This window comes from Phyllobates terribilis, unplaced genomic scaffold (genome assembly GCF_046119375.1).
Source record: "Phyllobates terribilis strain yellow unplaced genomic scaffold, ASM4611937v1 Scaffold_3__8_contigs__length_932513732, whole genome shotgun sequence".
Lineage (NCBI taxonomy): Eukaryota > Metazoa > Chordata > Amphibia > Anura > Dendrobatidae > Phyllobates > Phyllobates terribilis.
The window spans coordinates 855,500,670-855,517,925 of record NW_027362763.1 but is presented as its reverse complement, the minus strand read 5'-3'; the positions used below and the strand labels follow the sequence as shown (position 1 = coordinate 855,517,925).

At 47.5% G+C, this 17,256-nt stretch overlaps 1 protein-coding gene across 1 annotated transcript in view; it reads right to left on the bottom strand.

Moving 5' to 3' along the window:
- The window catches only part of CDC42EP3 (CDC42 effector protein 3), a 49,891-nt gene extending 33,066 nt beyond the window's left edge, over nt 1-16,825 (bottom strand). Inside the window, exon 1 of the mRNA XM_073672551.1 lies at nt 16,350-16,825. The gene's annotated coding sequence lies outside the window, so the exon portion shown is untranslated. The remainder of the gene's footprint in view (nt 1-16,349) is intronic.
- Between the last annotated feature and the right edge of the window lie 431 nt (nt 16,826-17,256).

Genomic DNA, 17,256 nt, shown 5'->3' with positions numbered 1-17,256 from the left:
CTGGGACCTGGTATTGTGCAACATCTTTATCAATGATTTAGATGAAGGAATTGAGGGTAAACTGATTAAATTTGCTGATGACACAAAGCTAGGAGGGATAGCTAATACTAGAGAAGAGAGAGAGAGGATTCAAAAAGACCTAAATAAACTGGAGCAATGGGCAGCAACCAACAGAATGGTTTTTAACAGGGAAAAATGCAAAGTACTACATCTGGGCAATAAAAATGAAAAAAGCATATACAGAATGGGAGGAATAGAGCTAAGCAACAGTACATGTGAAAAAGACTTAGGTATACTAATAGATCATAGACTGAACATGAGTCAACAGTGTGATGCAGCAGCAAAAAAGGCAAATACAATTCTGGGATGTATTAACAGAAGCATACAGTCTAGATCACGTGAAGTCATTATCGGTCTTTACTCCTCTTTGGTCAGACCTCATCTGGAATACTGTGTACAGTTTTGGGCACCACATTTTAAAAAAGACAGACAAACTGGAGCAAGTTCAGAGAAGAGCGACCAGAATGGTGACTGGTCTGCAAACCATGTCCTATGAGGAACGGTTGCAGGATTTGGGAATGTTTAGCTTGCAAAAAAGAAGACTGAGAGGAGACTTAATAGCTGTCTACAAATATGTCAAGGGCTGTCACATTGTAGAAGGATCATCTTTATTCCCATTTGCACAAGGAAAGACTAGAAGCAATGGGATGAAACTAAATGGGAGGAGACACAGATTAGATATTAGAAAAAACTTTTTGACAGTTAGGGTGATTAATGAGTGGAACAGGCTGCCACGAGAGGTGGTGAGTTCCCCTTCAATGGACGTCTTCAAACAGAGGCTGGACAGACATCTGTCTGAGATGATCTAGTGAATCCTGCTTTGAGCAGGGGGTTGGACCAGATGACCCAGGAGGTCCCTTCCAACTCTACCATTCTATGATTCTATGATTCTATGGTTTGAAAATAGTGCTCATCTTACACAGCTCCCAAATAGTCAAATATATCTAAAAGATAACAGAACATTATAAAAAAAATCATTAGAATCTAGAAATCAGCAGAACACATACTGAAGAATTGCTCCCTTGTTTATACTTAGATCAATGTGGCTTCAATAGTATCAGCAACAGAATACTTTGCATTCACTTAATAACAGGCAGCTATTCTAGTTTAGCATAAGGCTAAGTGCCCATGATGCAGAAATGCTGCAGATTTTTTCCGCTTCTCCCTGGCAGGAAAAACGCATGCGGATTTTACATGTGTTTTTCCCGCCAGGTAGAAGCGTTTGTCAAGCGTTTTTGCATGCATTTCTGCATGCGGGTTATCAAGCACTTTTCCAAGCGATTTTAGCATCACTTGGAAAAGTGCTTGACAACTTGGTCACACTATATAAATCCATGCAACCGGCATGGATTTATATAGTGTGACCAAGTAATAGTTAAAAAAAAGAATAAGAATGGTGAAAAATAAAAAATAAAGATTATACTTACCTTCCGATGTCCCCCGGTGTTTTCTCCGCTCCGTCTGGTCTGTTGTATGGGTCGCGGTGGTGTGAAGGACCTGCGATGGCGTCATTGAGTCATGTGACAGGTCACGCGACCGTCGACCGTGACCTGTCACATGATTCAATGACGTCATGTCAGGTCCTGACACCACCGCGAGTCACCCAAGACACTGCACGCATCGCTATGGAGACCGGGGGCCATCGGAAGGTAAGTATAATCTTTATTTTTTATTTAAAATTCTTTTTTTTTACAGGTACTATGGTACCCGGGTCTGGAGGAGAGTCTTCTCTTCTCCAGACCCGGGTACCATCCGCACATTGAATCGCTTCATATCCGCATGTGCACATGTAGTCATGTGGATATTAAGCGATTCAATGCAAGTCAATGGCGGCAATTACGCTGCGTGTCCGCAAAATTAATGGACACGCTGCGTATTTTTCCGCAATGATAATCCGCAGCGGAAATTTCCGCAGCATGTGTACAGCACATGCGGATTATCATTGGGGACTATGGGGCACGTATTACCAAGCTTTTTTTAAGCGTTTTCGCTGCAGAAATTCCGCTGCAAAAACGCTTGAAAAACGCATAGTGGGCACGCAGCCTAAGAGGGGATGTGGCAATGTAATCGTCATTTCATTTCAGTTTTATCTCAGGTTTTGTCTGTTAAATGATCACCATGTGAATGCACACCTATACATTGCACTTATACCAACATATGATTCGGCTCAATATTTTGGGTTTTGTTTTAGTTTTTTGAATGCAAACGGGGGAGTGGCTCCCCCTTTTTAGGCTAGTCATTTTATTTATACAGCTTTACATGGGAATGTGTCTGAACAGTCGGGACCCAGTCCTGCTCTACCCTCATTTATTTAGATGTCTGCTGAGACATAGTGAGGTAAACTACAAGAGTTAGGGACTGTCTAGATAGGGTACACCTTATCATGGTGGGATGACTTTTATGCTTTTTTTTTTTAAATGAAAATATATGACTGTTATGTGCTATTATAATACTACTGGGTTCTATAGACTACTATGGACTAAGGCAAAGGAGTGGTGAATGGCATGAATGTTACAGTCTACAATTGTCCTATGATGGCTCTTGTTGAGCCATGGCCAAATCTTAAAATGCTTGGTGCTCTACTACTTCCCCCTTGTTCTTATCTGCAATGTTCTGCTATTGTCCAGCAGTTCTCGGCTGAAGCCTCACTAGACACAACTACAAAGAGCTATCAACCAATTATTATTAAAGCTGGTGGAATTAAAATCCTTAGGGCTGCTCTGCCAGTCCAATAACAGGCCCAAGAGTTTTATGACAGGCAGTGCCTACTTCTCCACAGATTGTCTAGGCTGCTATAAATGGCAACCTACAATTCGCTTACAAATTCAAGCCAGGTTGAGAATATCAATTTTTCGATGCCCTGCAAGTTTGTTATCAGATTACATCTGAATTTAGCAGTTTCTCCTTATATGAAGCATATTAAACGTTTATTTATTCTCTATTGTATTAGTGTAACAACACTTTATTCAGTTCAAATAGTAGAATGAAATAATCTACCACAATTAATGCCTGGGCACTCAAAGTGGTTGAATATTTTGAAATTCAAATTCGCCAACTTCAGCAAATTTTTCCTAAAAATTAGATTTGTCTGGAATCTCATGTACCCCAGGTCTCCTAGAACTGTATCCAGCCTCTTTCAAAAATGTCAAAAGTGACCTCCACATATAAGGCTATATGGATGGTATCCTTTTTTCTATTACTAAGCAGTGAGCTATGACGTCCTCTCACTAAGCAGATTCACCTTAAAGGGAATCTGTCGCCCCCTGGGACTTTTCAGACTGCTAATATGGGCATACAGGTGATAGAAATGTGATTCTATACTTACCTGTATGGCCCATATAAGCGGTCTAGTTGTTGTGTAATAGCAGAAATAATTTAATAAGAAAGCTAAGCTTCGCGTCTCCCAGACACCAAGAAATGCCCGCCTACTAGCCCTATTTCCATACTCACCCTACCTCCCCTGCACTTCACAGGGTCCTGTGATGTGCAGTTCCTGGCCGGATCCCGCTCCTGCGCTGTTTCCTCTGTACGGACGGCGCTCTTCTCCCTGCCGTCAGTGTAGTGTTTTGCAGCAGGGAACTTGTGCGCAGGGGCTGGGAAGGAAGAGTGACTCACTGGCGCCTGCGCACAAGTTCCCTGCACACTACAATGAGAGCAGGGAGAAGAGCGCCATCCGTACAGAGGAAAAAGCGCAGGCGCGGGATGCGGCCGGGTACTGCACATCACAGAATCCTGTGATGTGCAGGGGAGGTGGGGTGAGTATGGAAATAGGGCTAGTAAGCCGGCTATTCTTAGCGTCCGGAGGACGCGAAGCTTAGCTTTTTTAATAAATTATTTCTGCTATTACACAGCAACCAGACGGCTAATATGGGAGATACAGGTAAGTATAGATTCACATTTCTATCACCTGTATGGCCATATTAGCGGTCTGAAAAGTCCCAGGGGGTGACAGATTCCCTTTAAAATAGTTGCTGCGCTACATTCCCTGCCTCGGCTTTCATACAGGTTATAATGGACTGTGCTATACTACAGTATGTGATGTGATCGCTGCAAGACAATATGGGAAAGCCCTGCTGATCACGCCCAAGGTCCTGTGAGCCTTCTAAGTCTGATGAAATCTTCTGCATTGTATTCTGTACTTTGAATAACAAATTGTTAAAATTCACCAATTCCAGGGAATTTTCTAAAATTCAACATGAATTTGATTCATATCGAACAAATTCACTAATCTCTACTGGGCACCGTCTATTAAATGTAGTGATGCAAAACAAACATATCATGTGAACTTTCACGTGCCTCTTTATCTTACTGAGACATTTCCCATTTATTAGATCATAAACTGCAACTATTCAGACAATGAGCATTACTATGCAAATGAACAGTAATTAAAATACAAGACATTTCTTCTACTTTCCAACCCTTGCTCAGCAGCAAACCAGCATCACACACCTACTCCTCCCTCTTACTACAATGAATAATTTCATGTGCAATCACATAAACATGTTTATGGCACCTATTAAGTCACCAACCTAATGATTAAAGGCACGCAGAAGGAGATTAATATCTGCCAACCGAAATTACACAACACTCTGCAGGTGAGAGAAAAGTTATTACTGTATTCCAGCTTCTTTCGAGTTTCATGGGGTGAACAGGGCGTTTTGATGTATGTGATTGGTGCTCGTGAACAGAAGGTTACTAAAGTGCTTATTGAGGATGGACAAAGAATTACAGCAACTTCTATATATGCCGTGTTATTGAAATGATGGGGAACTTTAACATCAAGGACCATTTCGCTACATAGCGCACACAATCTCTAAGATACAAAATACTAACCTGTGTAACGATTCTGTACATAGGAAGGATCGTGTGCATGCATGAAAGTGCTGCAGAATATGCTGGCACTTTAGAAATAAAATTATTATTCTTAATATACAGTCTGTCCCGGCAGTGAAGTGATCACATCATACACAAAAATTAAAGTCATACATTGATAAAGCATGGCCCCATATCAATCTGTACAACTCAGACTGTACACAGTCATAATGTGGCTGGATATGTAAGGCCTTAGAGCACCGCTTCAGCATTTTTTTTATTGCAATGCTGGAGTGGTGCTTCTAATCTAAGGTCCCTGACCTTACTCTAATACTTACCGCTGCCGTCTTCACCTACTATCAGGGCTGCTCCAGTCAGTCTCCAGCAATTTGTGACCTGCCAGATCACTTCAGTGTTTGCTGGAGCGAAGCGAAGGTCACTTTTCAATGCAAGTCTATGAGAGCCTTGTTCTGGCTTTCATGGACGTACATTGAGTGCTAGTAACCGTTACATCTGACTTCCGGCCAGTCAGAAGTTGGGGTCACAAGATGGCGCCACGCAGGGCTGTGGAGTCAGAGTCGGTGTCCATTTTGGTGGAGTCGGAGTTGGTATAAAATGGACCGACTCCAACTCCTAAAATATATAATAAATTGGGTACAGTAGTTCAATGCAGTTTGTGGGGAATATTTTTCAGAAGAATTTGGGAAAGTTATGAAATGTCCTATAAACGTGTGTCCTATTCCTGATCTAAGGGTCTAGACTTTTAGCTGAGATGAATCTGTGCTACAGTAAATTTATCACTTAAACATGAGCCATGTATGAGGGAGTCGGAGTCACAGAAATTGAGGAGTCGGAGATTTGGCTTACAGACTCCACAGCCCTGGCGCCACTGGACCGGAGTGGTGCCTATAAAAGGTGAAGAGGCTTGCAGGTAAGTATAAGGCTACGGTCAAGAACCTTAGATTAGAATCACCACTGCAGCACTGAAAAAATATCCCTCTGGAATGGTGCTTTAAACTAAAACCCATGGAGAACACAGGATGGCACCCACAGGAGTGACATACACTATGCTGATATAGAAGTCTATGGGGTGGATTCTCATGGGACCTACAAGATCTCACAAGCAGTAAATATGAATCATATCATTAACTGTTTCTTCACTTTCACCTATAGGCTAGCACCTATAATCTGAGTAAGAAAAAACACATCTAGATTACGGGTAAGCAACTTTTGGCACATGTGCAACAGCTGGAACGTTAGTCATGTTTGCCTGGCACACTTGGTAACAATCACATAAAATTGTGCCTATTGGCCTAATTGCGGATGGGCAGAGTTTCAGCCACAGCAAAGGACAGACTATTTTGAATTTGCAAACCACAAAGTCCAGCTGCTGCTGCAGCACAACCTTTGGTTGGCCAATGGCCACAACATTTTGAAGGTTTACCCTGCAGCCCATGGCCAGTGATTTGACTGCAGTAACAGTCAGACTGTACTAGGATGGCAACCTTTACCAGATTTATCGGGTGGGTATAATACTAGAGTAACAAGGTGCATAATGGCTAAAAAAATTAATAGTAGTATATATTAAGCAAGTGTGGTTGATAAAGTGTGCAGAGCCCATACATGAAGGAACACTGCACCTGGCATCGTGGCTACATTTCTACCTTACTAAGTAGCTACATTTAGGACCTAAATAATCTAAATCTGCCCGGGTGAGGAATTACATATAAAACATTAAATTACATAAATCCAGGAGCCTAATGTCTTTAAGGTGTCCAAATACAATTGTAGGAAATAACAACCACATAGGTTACAAACACAATTGCCAACATATCCGTAGCACAAGGCAGCTGGCCCAATATCCCCAATATCCCAACATGTAAGTCCCATAACAGTTTGGTGTATGTCTTTTATATAAGAAGACATGAGTACTTCAGCTCTATAAATCTGCACTTCGTGCAAAAAAGGCTGCCAAGCCCTGATCCAGACTGTATATGTGGCACCCCAGGGGTCTGGTCTCCACAGTAATAGCAATGTTATGTCTGAGAGCAGGTGGGAGGTCTCTTGGTCAGGAATCCTATGCATGCCACACCTCCTGCCCAGTCCTGGGAGGGGAAGAACTTCCCCTATATAAAACTGGGGCTGAGGCAGGGTTAGTGAGAAGAGTAGAGAGAAGAAGAGGAGCAGCATAGGAAAGAAAGATCAGGAGCTCTGTGGGAGCAGTGCTAAAAGGAATCAGGGGCTGGCAGCCGAAGAGCTCGCCCTGATTGAAGAGTTACCACCGGACCCGGAGTCCGAGGCTGTGGGGATTAACCCAGACCCAGCAGCAGAAACCGCCCGGCAGGGGATTTCAGGTCCTCTGGCCAAGAAACCCGAAGGCACGGTCACACGCGTGGGACCAGCACCGCCGTCGTGGAGCGGAAGCCACTAGAAGGCCCCGAGTCACCGGCCATACGGGTGAGCACCACACGGTACACTCAGGGACGTGGGCTACCTTTACCCGCCTCTAGCAAGGAAGCCAGAAGAGTACAATTAGTTGGGGAGGCCTACAACTCCGCCTGGCCAAGGGGGATCCCATCTGCTCAAGGACTGACCAGGCCCCGACCGCTAGCCAGTACTCCGGGAGGGTCTATCTTTGTCACCAGTAAAGACCCTGAACTACACCGCATCGTCTCTGAGTGGTTCCTGCTACCCCCATCATCCACGTCGGCTGCCCTGAGGCCATACCCCTCCCGTTGGGGGTTATACCATCTACGCTGCACTATCCTACCACCGGCCTCAGCGGTCTGCCCTGCAGCGGCAGCTCCATAGCTGCATTCAACGGGTGGCGTAGTCGTCCTACATCTACTGCTAATATACTGCCACTTAGTCTGACTCCCTGGGCACGGACCGGGTCACCGCCACGAGACTACTACCCCCAACAGGCCCGGCTCTGGGTAGTCCCCGCGTGCGCAACGCTACACCAAGTAGGCCCAGGGGTGCGTCAACTTTTGGCGTAGTCGGCAGGATTTCGTGCCCGCAACCACCGGGTACTGCGTGCCTGAAAAAGACTGTTCAAACTTACCAGTGGTGAAGTTTTCCCGCCATCCGGCGCCATTTTCAGCCTTCTTCCCGCCTTCCGTGGAGTTTTCCCGCCGTTGGACGCCATCTTGAAGACGCCGCGCGGGAAGAAGAGGGGCGTGGACTCCGAAAGCGCGCGAGAACTGAAGCCCCGCCTCACATCCGGACGTTGCGTAAGGTCCTGGAAGGAGCCCAGCAGACGCCGACGTCACAGGAGCGCGACGGAAGGTCCTCAACCCTGACGATCCACTGCGGAGCCGCGGCCTACGGAAGAGGATCATCGCAAAGTAGGCCACGGTCCACTAGGGGGGGAGAAAGATGTCGGATACGGAGGAGAGCTTCACTGCCTCAACCCCCGCCGGTGCCACCGCTGCTGCAGTCATGCCTTTCACCATGCCCTATATCCCGGGAGCAGCCTGGCTACCCCAGTACTCAGGGGAGTCACATACCCTGAATGACTTTAGAGAAAAGCTGGATAGCCTCTTCCAGGTGTACCCCCTCACAGAAGAGCAAAAAGTGAGCATCCTGGTGGCCCAACTAACCGGGGCAGCCCAAAGGGAGGTAAAGTCCTGGCCACCTGGGAGGAGGACTGTCGCGGGGATACTAACCCGGCTGAGGGACACCTTTGATACCCGCACCTCAGCCGAGATTAAGCTTAGATTCTATGGGTGCAAGCAGCGAGCACATGAGAGTATAAGGGACTATGCACTAAACCTACAAGAGGCCCTGAGAGCCATTAAGCAGACCGACCCTGACGGCGTGGGAAACGAGGACAGGCTGTTGACCGAACAATTTATAGAGAGACTATATTGCAATGCCCACCGAACCCAGTTGCGGGCAATGGCCTTACAGGATCCTCATCTGGACTTTGCACAGTTCAAGGACAGAGCCATCCGGGTGCTCCGAGAACCGGCACCGGGTGGCGTGGTGACCCACAGGCGCCCTACTACCGCTTACCACCAGGAGGCGGCGCCCTTGTCGACAGGGCCTGTGGGAGCTGACGCGCAGGCTTTGAACAATGACCCGGCTCCGGACCTGCACCATCAGGTCCAAGAGCTAGCTAAAAGCTCAGTCTTTACAGGTTTCCACTCCAGGGAAGATCCAGCTGGCATCCGGACCGGAGGACATCCCGTGGCGTCGACCAAGGAGGACCCCACCGGCCAGAGGAAGACCCAGCGACCGATACAACGAGGACGGACAACCCATCTGCCGCCGCTGCAATCAACCCGGACATATGGCAAGGTACTGTCCTTTAAACTGGCACAACCTGGGGTAGAGGGCCAACCCCCAGGAAAAAGATCACCAGGCCCATCGAGCTGGCGCGACAAATATGTGGGAGGACGTCCAGTCTTGCCTGTGGTACTGGATGGCATCCCTATGAGTGCCCTACTTGACACCGGGTCACAGGTCACCACCATCCCGTACGTGCTCTTCAAGCAGTACTGGAATGACTCGGATATAACCCGCTACCCTGACGACGACTTGAGTATCATCGCCAGCAATGGTCAACCCGTGCCACAGATCGGATTCAAAGAGATTACCATTAAAATCGGTAGAGTCGAACTGGCAGCACAGGGACTGATCATTGTGGACATTGACAAGCGCGAGAGTCACCCAAAGATAACTCTAGGAACTAATGTGATTGAAAATTGTCTTGCAGAGGTGATTTTCATTTTACAGCAGGTTGCCAAGAACGCAAGCTCCGGCCAGCAGCGAGTGCTCCAGAAAGAGATCCGGGCACTGATGCGACGGCAACAGGTGGAACTCTCCGGCGGTGAGATTGGTAGCGTAAGAATGTGTGACCCTTTCCCTATTGCCATACCCCCGAAAAGTGAAATGATGATTTGGTGCCGGACAGCTATTGGTCTGAGAGGTAGAGATTACCAGGCCATGGTAGAGCCAGTCTACTCGGACAGTAGGCCCACCATTTTGACAGCCCGGGGGGTAGTTGATGTACGCCATGGGAGGGTACCCGTTCGCATAATAAATATTGGGAAAAGGGAAATATACCTGCCCCGGTATGCTACGCTAGCCAAATTATATACTATCAACCAAAATTCTATACAGTCTGTGGAACCCTTGCCTCCATCTCACCCGGAGGAAGGTAACGGCTCTACGAAAATAATGGAGGATTGGTGTCAGCAACTACATTTGGGTACTGACTCCACTCCCTCCCACCAGAAACAGGGAGTCTACCGGGTGGTTCAAGAGTACGAAAGAGTGTTTAGTAAACACCCGTTAGACTTCGGGCGAGTCAAGGGGGTAGAACACCACATCCCCACGGGAGACCATCCTCCCATAAAAGAGAGGTATCGGCCCGTACCCCCTGCACACTACCAACACGCCAAGGGGATGCTTAGAGACATGAAGGAGGCTGGGGTAATCAGGGATAGCTGTAGCCCCTGGGCAGCTCCACTAGTCTTGGTCAAAAAGAAAGACAACACCATGAGAATGTGTGTAGATTACCGAAAAATTAACCGTATCACACACAAAGATGCGTACCCCTTACCAAGAATAGAGGAGTCTTTGGCTGCTTTAAAATCTGCTAACTTCTTCTCCACCTTGGATCTCACTAGCGGGTACTGGCAGGTTCCTGTAGAGGAGGCGGATCGGGAGAAGACCGCATTCACCACCCCGATGGGACTTAGCGAGTTTACCTGCATGCCGTTTGGACTCTGCAACGCACCAGGAACCTTCCAGCGATTGATGGAGTGCTGTCTGGGACACCGGAACTTTGAGACGGTCCTGTTATACCTGGACGATGTCATCGTCTATTCCAAGACCTATGAGGACCACCTGAAACACCTGGCGGAAGTGTTCGAAGCTCTGGCAAGTTACGGCCTAAAGGTGAAACCCTCCAAGTGTCACCTCCTGAAGCCAAAGGTGCAGTACCTGGGACACGTGGTGAGTGCTGACGGAGTGGCTCCCGACCCTGATAAGATCACCGCAATTAAGGAATGGCCAAGCCCCTCCAGCGTAAAGGAAGTGAGGCAGTTCCTCGGGTTGGTAGGCTACTACCGAAGGTTCATTCCCGGTTTCACCAAAAAGGCAGCTCCTATGCAGGACCTCCTGATAGGCCAGTCCAGGAAGGCCAAGAACCAGAAGCCACCCTTCAGATGGGAGAAGCTGGAAGAAGAGTCCTTCCGCAAGCTGAAGATGGCCCTCACGGGGGATGAAATCCTGGCGTACCCTGATTATAGCCAGCCCTTTATCCTCTACACCGACGCCAGTAACATCGGGATAGGAGCCGTACTGTCCCAGATCCAGCAGGGGAAAGAACGGGTAATTGCTTACGCCAGCCGAAAACTGCGACCCACCGAAAGAAACCCTGAGAATTACAGCTCATTTAAGCTAGAGTTCCTGGCAGTGGTGTGGGCAGTCACCGAACGCTTTAAGCACTACCTCGCTTCTTCCCGGTTCACCGTGTACACGGATAACAACCCGTTGACACACCTGGACACTGCAAGACTCGGTGCCCTAGAGCAGAGATGGATGGCCCGCTTGTCCAACTATGAGTTTACCATCAAATACCGGGCAGGACGCTCCAATACCAACGCAGACGCCCTGTCCAGGATGCCGAACCTACCGGACGTAGGGGAAGATTCAGAGGAACTGGAAGAAGTTGAACTCCCCGCGTTCCACCGTCATGGGACTATCCAGTATTCCCACCGTGTAAGGAGTAAGCAATCCGCTACGTTCAACCCGTTACCTCATTACAACTGGGCGGAGACGCAAGACAGTGACCCTGCCGTCCGACTGGTAAAGGAGATGCTGACTCGGCCAGATGCACGCCTTGACCCAGACGCTCCGGAGGAAGCCAAGCAACTGTGGGCTGAGAAGAGTCGACTGTTCCTTTATAAGGGAAAGTTGTGCCGCAGAATGGTTAACTCCCGGACACATGAACTAATCTGGCAAGTAGTGGTGCCAAGAAGAGACGCAGCTATGGTGATGGAGGCATACCACGACGGAGCTGGGCACTTCGGATGGAAGAAGCTGGAGTTCCTGCTGCGCGGGCGGTTCCATTGGGTAGGCATGAGAGGAACCATCGAGAGGTGGTGCAGAGACTGTGGCCCATGCAACTTAAGAAGGAGGGACCGTGCCAGCCAGAAGACTCCCCTGCGGTCCATCATCACCAGACAGCCGTTGGAACTGGTAGCCTTGGATCATGTAAAACTGACCCCAAGCAGAAGTGGCTACGTCTACGCGTTAACCATCGTGGATCACTACTCCCGGTTCTTGGTTGTCGTCCCCGTCAAGGACTTAACGGCTCACACAGCAGCTATAGCCTTCCAACAGCACTTCTGCCGTCCGCATGGATACCCGGAGCAGGTGCTGACGGACCAGGGGCCTGCCTTTGAAGCGGAAGTCTTCCAGGAGTTCTGCACCCTGTATGGCTGCCGGAAGATTAGAACAACACCCTATCACCCGCAAACTAATGGACTTTGTGAGAAAATGAACCAGGTGGTGATAGATCTTCTGAAAACATTGCCCCTGGAAGAACGTAGTCTGTGGCCTGAAAAGCTGCCCGACCTGGTGGACCTATACAACCACATCCCTGTAGGTTCCACCAACTGTACCCTGGCTTACCTAATGAGGGCAAGACCTGGTAAGCTTCCTGTTGATCTGGAGATGGGAGTCCTGACACCCGAGGACACTTCACCAGAAGCAGACTGGGACACAGAGAGGCAGCAGCAGTACCGGAAAGTACAGGAGAGCGTGGAGCGAAGTCTCTGTCAAGCTAGGGAAAGACAAGAGAAAACTTACAACCAGTATGCTCCCGCTGTTCCCCTGGTGCCCGGAGAGCAGGTCTTGAAGAGGAAAAGACGACTCCACAAGTTGGACGACCAATGGGAGAAGGACCCGTACACCGTATTGCCCTCAAGCCACGACAACCCGAAGATCTGTACAATCAGTAAAGACGGAGGAGAAACCACAGCCATTGTATCCCGGGATCACCTAAAGAAGTGTCCCGAACAGCTACGGAACCCTGAAGAGGAACAAGAAGACCCTCGACCCGTAGAGGAAAGGGAAGATATGGTTAGTACTGTGCTCGGAGACTTCCCTCGGTCTTGGACTCAAGTCAATGGTGCTGTTGTGGTACCTGTCCTCACGTTCCTCCAACCAGCATCCCAAGGACCTACGGAGACACAGGTGGAGCTGGAAGAACAGCCCGTCCAGGAGGCAGAGGACCCCACACAAGCAGACCAGGAGAATCAACCCTCTGCTTATAGTGAGCCTGCCATACCCCTAGTGAGCCAAAGAGTCCGTAGACGACTGCCCAGTTTACCCTTGACAGCTCCTATACCCTGTAGCTCAGGACCAGTCAGCCAGCTCCGTAGGTCCACTAGGGTCACTAGAGGCCAGCTGCCCATACGGTGGAGGATCTAAATGTTCAAGCTATCTTATTAATGTTTACCTGTTTATTGTTGCTTGTGTATAATTATGTGTTTCTAGTTATTTATAGGAGTCTTTGGTGGATTTACCGGGAATCCTTTGTGTATATAGTTGGAGCGTAACCCAGGACGGACTGAAAGACTGTTAAGGACTCGGGGCAGGACAGACCCCTACCTGGTTACGTCTCCCTGTGTTGGTGAAATGGACACCCTTGTTTTCCTCAAAAACTGCACCCGGTTGCGGACACGCCGTGACCATCCTAATGTTTTTCTTTATTGCGTTGTTTCTGTTTGTAATATGTTATGTTACAAAAGTATGTTTAGTCCCGAAGTACTAACTTTCACTAGGGGGGAATGTGGCACCCCAGGGGTCTGGTCTCCACAGTAATAGCAATGTTATGTCTGAGAGCAGGTGGGAGGTCTCTTGGTCAGGAATCCTATGCATGCCACACCTCCTGCCCAGTCCTGGGAGGGGAAGAACTTCCCCTATATAAAACTGGGGCTGAGGCAGGGTTAGTGAGAAGAGTAGAGAGAAGAAGAGGAGCAGCATAGGAAAGAAAGATCAGGAGCTCTGTGGGAGCAGTGCTAAAAGGAATCAGGGGCTGGCAGCCGAAGAGCTCGCCCTGATTGAAGAGTTACCACCGGACCCGGAGTCCGAGGCTGTGGGGATTAACCCAGAACCAGCAGCAGAAACCGCCCGGCAGGGGATTTCAGGTCCTCTGGCCAAGAAACCCGAAGGCACGGTCACACGTGTGGGACCAGCACCGCCGTCGTGGAGTGGAAGCCACTAGAAGGCCCCGAGTCACCGGCCATACGGGTGAGCACCACACGGTACACTCAGGGACGTGGGCTACCTTTACCCGCCTCTAGCAAGGAAGCCAGAAGAGTACAATTAGTTGGGGAGGCCTACAACTCCGCCTGGCCAAGGGGGATCCCATCTGCTCAAAGACTGACCAGGCCCCGACCGCTAGCCAGTACTCCGGGAGGGTCTATCTTTGTCACCAGTAAAGACCCTGAACTACACCGCATCGTCTCTGAGTGGTTCCTGCTACCCCCATCATCCACGTCGGCTGCCCTGAGGCCATACCCCTCCCGTTGGGGGTTATACCATCTACGCTGCACTATCCTACCACCGGCCTCAGCGGTCTGCCCTGCAGCGGCAGCTCCATAGCTGCATTCAACGGGTGGCGTAGTCGTCCTACATCTACTGCTAATATACCGCCACTTAGTCTGACTCCCTGGGCACGGACCGGGTCACCGCCACGAGACTACTACCCCCAACAGGCCCGGCTCCGGGTAGTCCCCGCGTGCGCAACGCTACACCAAGTAGGCCCAGGGGTGCGTCATATATGTTCTAGCTTTCTCTGTTATGCTTTTATATTTCTGTTCGTTGTGAAAATAATAGTAATGTCGTCAAATATCAGCAATATACTCGTCTAAGGTTGTGTAAACACAGACTAGATAATAATTACACACTTACACACTTTCATGAGCAATATTTATATAATTGCAATAGTGCTGGGCATGCCGATGGCAGAGACCATACATAGACTGTGGCACCTCCTTATAAAATGCAGAGTGTCCTAGATGGAGGACATATCAGTATACAGAGCTGTTCTAGGCACAACGCATTGCAGTATACCATCCACTGGCAGCCATGTACTCAGCAGACTAGAACCTTTGCATTTTCACTGCAGTATAATTATGACAAAGATCAGCATTATTCACAGCTGAATTATTTTACTCCGCTCTATTTTATTTCACTTGAATGCTCAAAATGCTGAAGCTTGCAAAGAAAAATACAACTATCATTAAATCTGGACGGTTAGAGCCTGTCAGCATGTGCTCAATGCAGCATGTAGATAAGCTTTGCTAAAATCTGATCCCTTCTTCTATTTTTACCCTGATCCACTCTTTAATTAAAGTCATTGCAACATCTGCAATACATGAATGCCAGTGTTATCTCAGTTCTATGTGCCAAACCATACAAAACACACAAGAAAAACACAAGTCATCTGGTGGAACAGAAATTCTTGAACCGAAGAGGGCGACACTGGATGCTAATATATTTTGCTTTAGATCAGTTACTACCCCTTCCAGATCATCATTGGTAATTAATTAACCTACTGCTGACCATCAAGTTAAAAAACATGTTAGATAAATGGTCAAATAAATAAAATATCTATCTATATATACACATATACATATATATACACACACACACACACATCTATATCGCTCTATTTGTCTGGATCGATAGATAAATATAGACAGAAATAGGTAGCTAGATAGATAGATATTTTTTTTCTTTTTAAATTAAACAATCCTTAAGAAAAAAAAAATGTTAGAAATTGTAATGATTCCAGTGATATTTTTCACACGTTCCTCTCCTGACAATCCAAGAGCTGCATGTTCAGTGTGCCTCAGTTAATTATTTATTCCAGATAAGTCGTATTGCTACATATATATCACCATGGTGATTCGTATTCAATGAAATTTTAAAATACCATAGATATCCCATCATTTTGAGATTGAGAAAAAAAATTGGGAGCAACCCTGCAGGTTTAATACACTATATGGATTTTGCAGGTCAAAATCACACTTGCAATGTGCCTTACAATCCTCAATGTATTATTGCAGATATTTTGATTTACCGGTACATGTACACTTCAGCCTAGATTTTATGCTAAAGTAGAAAGGACAAGAACTACTGAGATAGATAGATAGATAGATAGATAGATAGATAGATAGATATGGGATATAGATAGAGATGATAGATAGATAGATGGATCCCTTTGTGGATCTGGAATTGATTTCCTGTTCTTTCTGTGGATCAATAATGAACACATTCACAGTATAACACAACACAGGACAATCACATTAAAATGAGATTTATGCTGAACAGATCAATGGAAAGGGTGAGAGCAGATGTGCCTTATACATGCAGTCATGGGCTAGCAGTGCTCCTTATCTGCAGGGAGGGGGTCACACACATTCACAATATACATGCCATTATTTACTTACAGAGCTGTGGGCACTGTCTGGAGATGGCTTCAACCTCCTGCTGTTTCTTGCTTAGCACTTGGGTATCTGTCTGCCCCTCAGCAGATCTAGAGTCTCCTTCCAATGTGGATATGTGGGTCATACAATGTATCCAAGTGCAGCAGCAGCAGTAGACTGCTAGTCTGGAGGAGCTGGAGGGAAGGGGCCGCTGCTTGTTGTAGCCACCTCCCTTCTCTACACGAGCACCAGCATCTCTTCACCTGTGACAGTTCTTCTGCAGTCACCTCCCAAGACGCCTTCCAGATGACTCCTGCTCCTGTCAGGATGTGAGCTTATTGTGTGAGGGAGGAGAGGAAGAAAAAGCACATTGCAGGGGGATGTGTATATCAAAGGCGTTGCAGTTGCAGGCACTAGTTTTCCAGGGAGCGGTTGATGTAATGAAGATGCTTGGGGTCTGGGTGGTGTGGTGATGGGATGGGCTGCTCGTATGGGTGGGGTGGCTGATCTGACATTGCTTGGCAGGGTGAAGGAAGGAGGAGTCACTAGAGGATAGGGCAGACTTTGTGCTAATTGACTGCCCTTCAGCTTCATGCTTCTGGGGGCTTGTGATGACAGATTGTCTGTGATCGCTGGTTTAACACACACACAGTACTGTAGGGCCATCAGTTTAGGATGAAACAGTGCAGTTTGCCTATGGCTCAGAAAGATTATTATGACCAGTTGTATGGACAGTACATACCAGGCTATGAAATCACATCAAAGCACTTGTCTTATAAAATACCAGAGCACAAAAAGGGCCATGGAAAAAAGCCTAAATGCAGCCCAAAATCTAATACTTTATTAATAAAAACAGGATAAACAGTACATCATATAGTATGACATAAGAGCATGGTGCGGTTTATTAGCAGGGAAAGCACCACATGGGAAG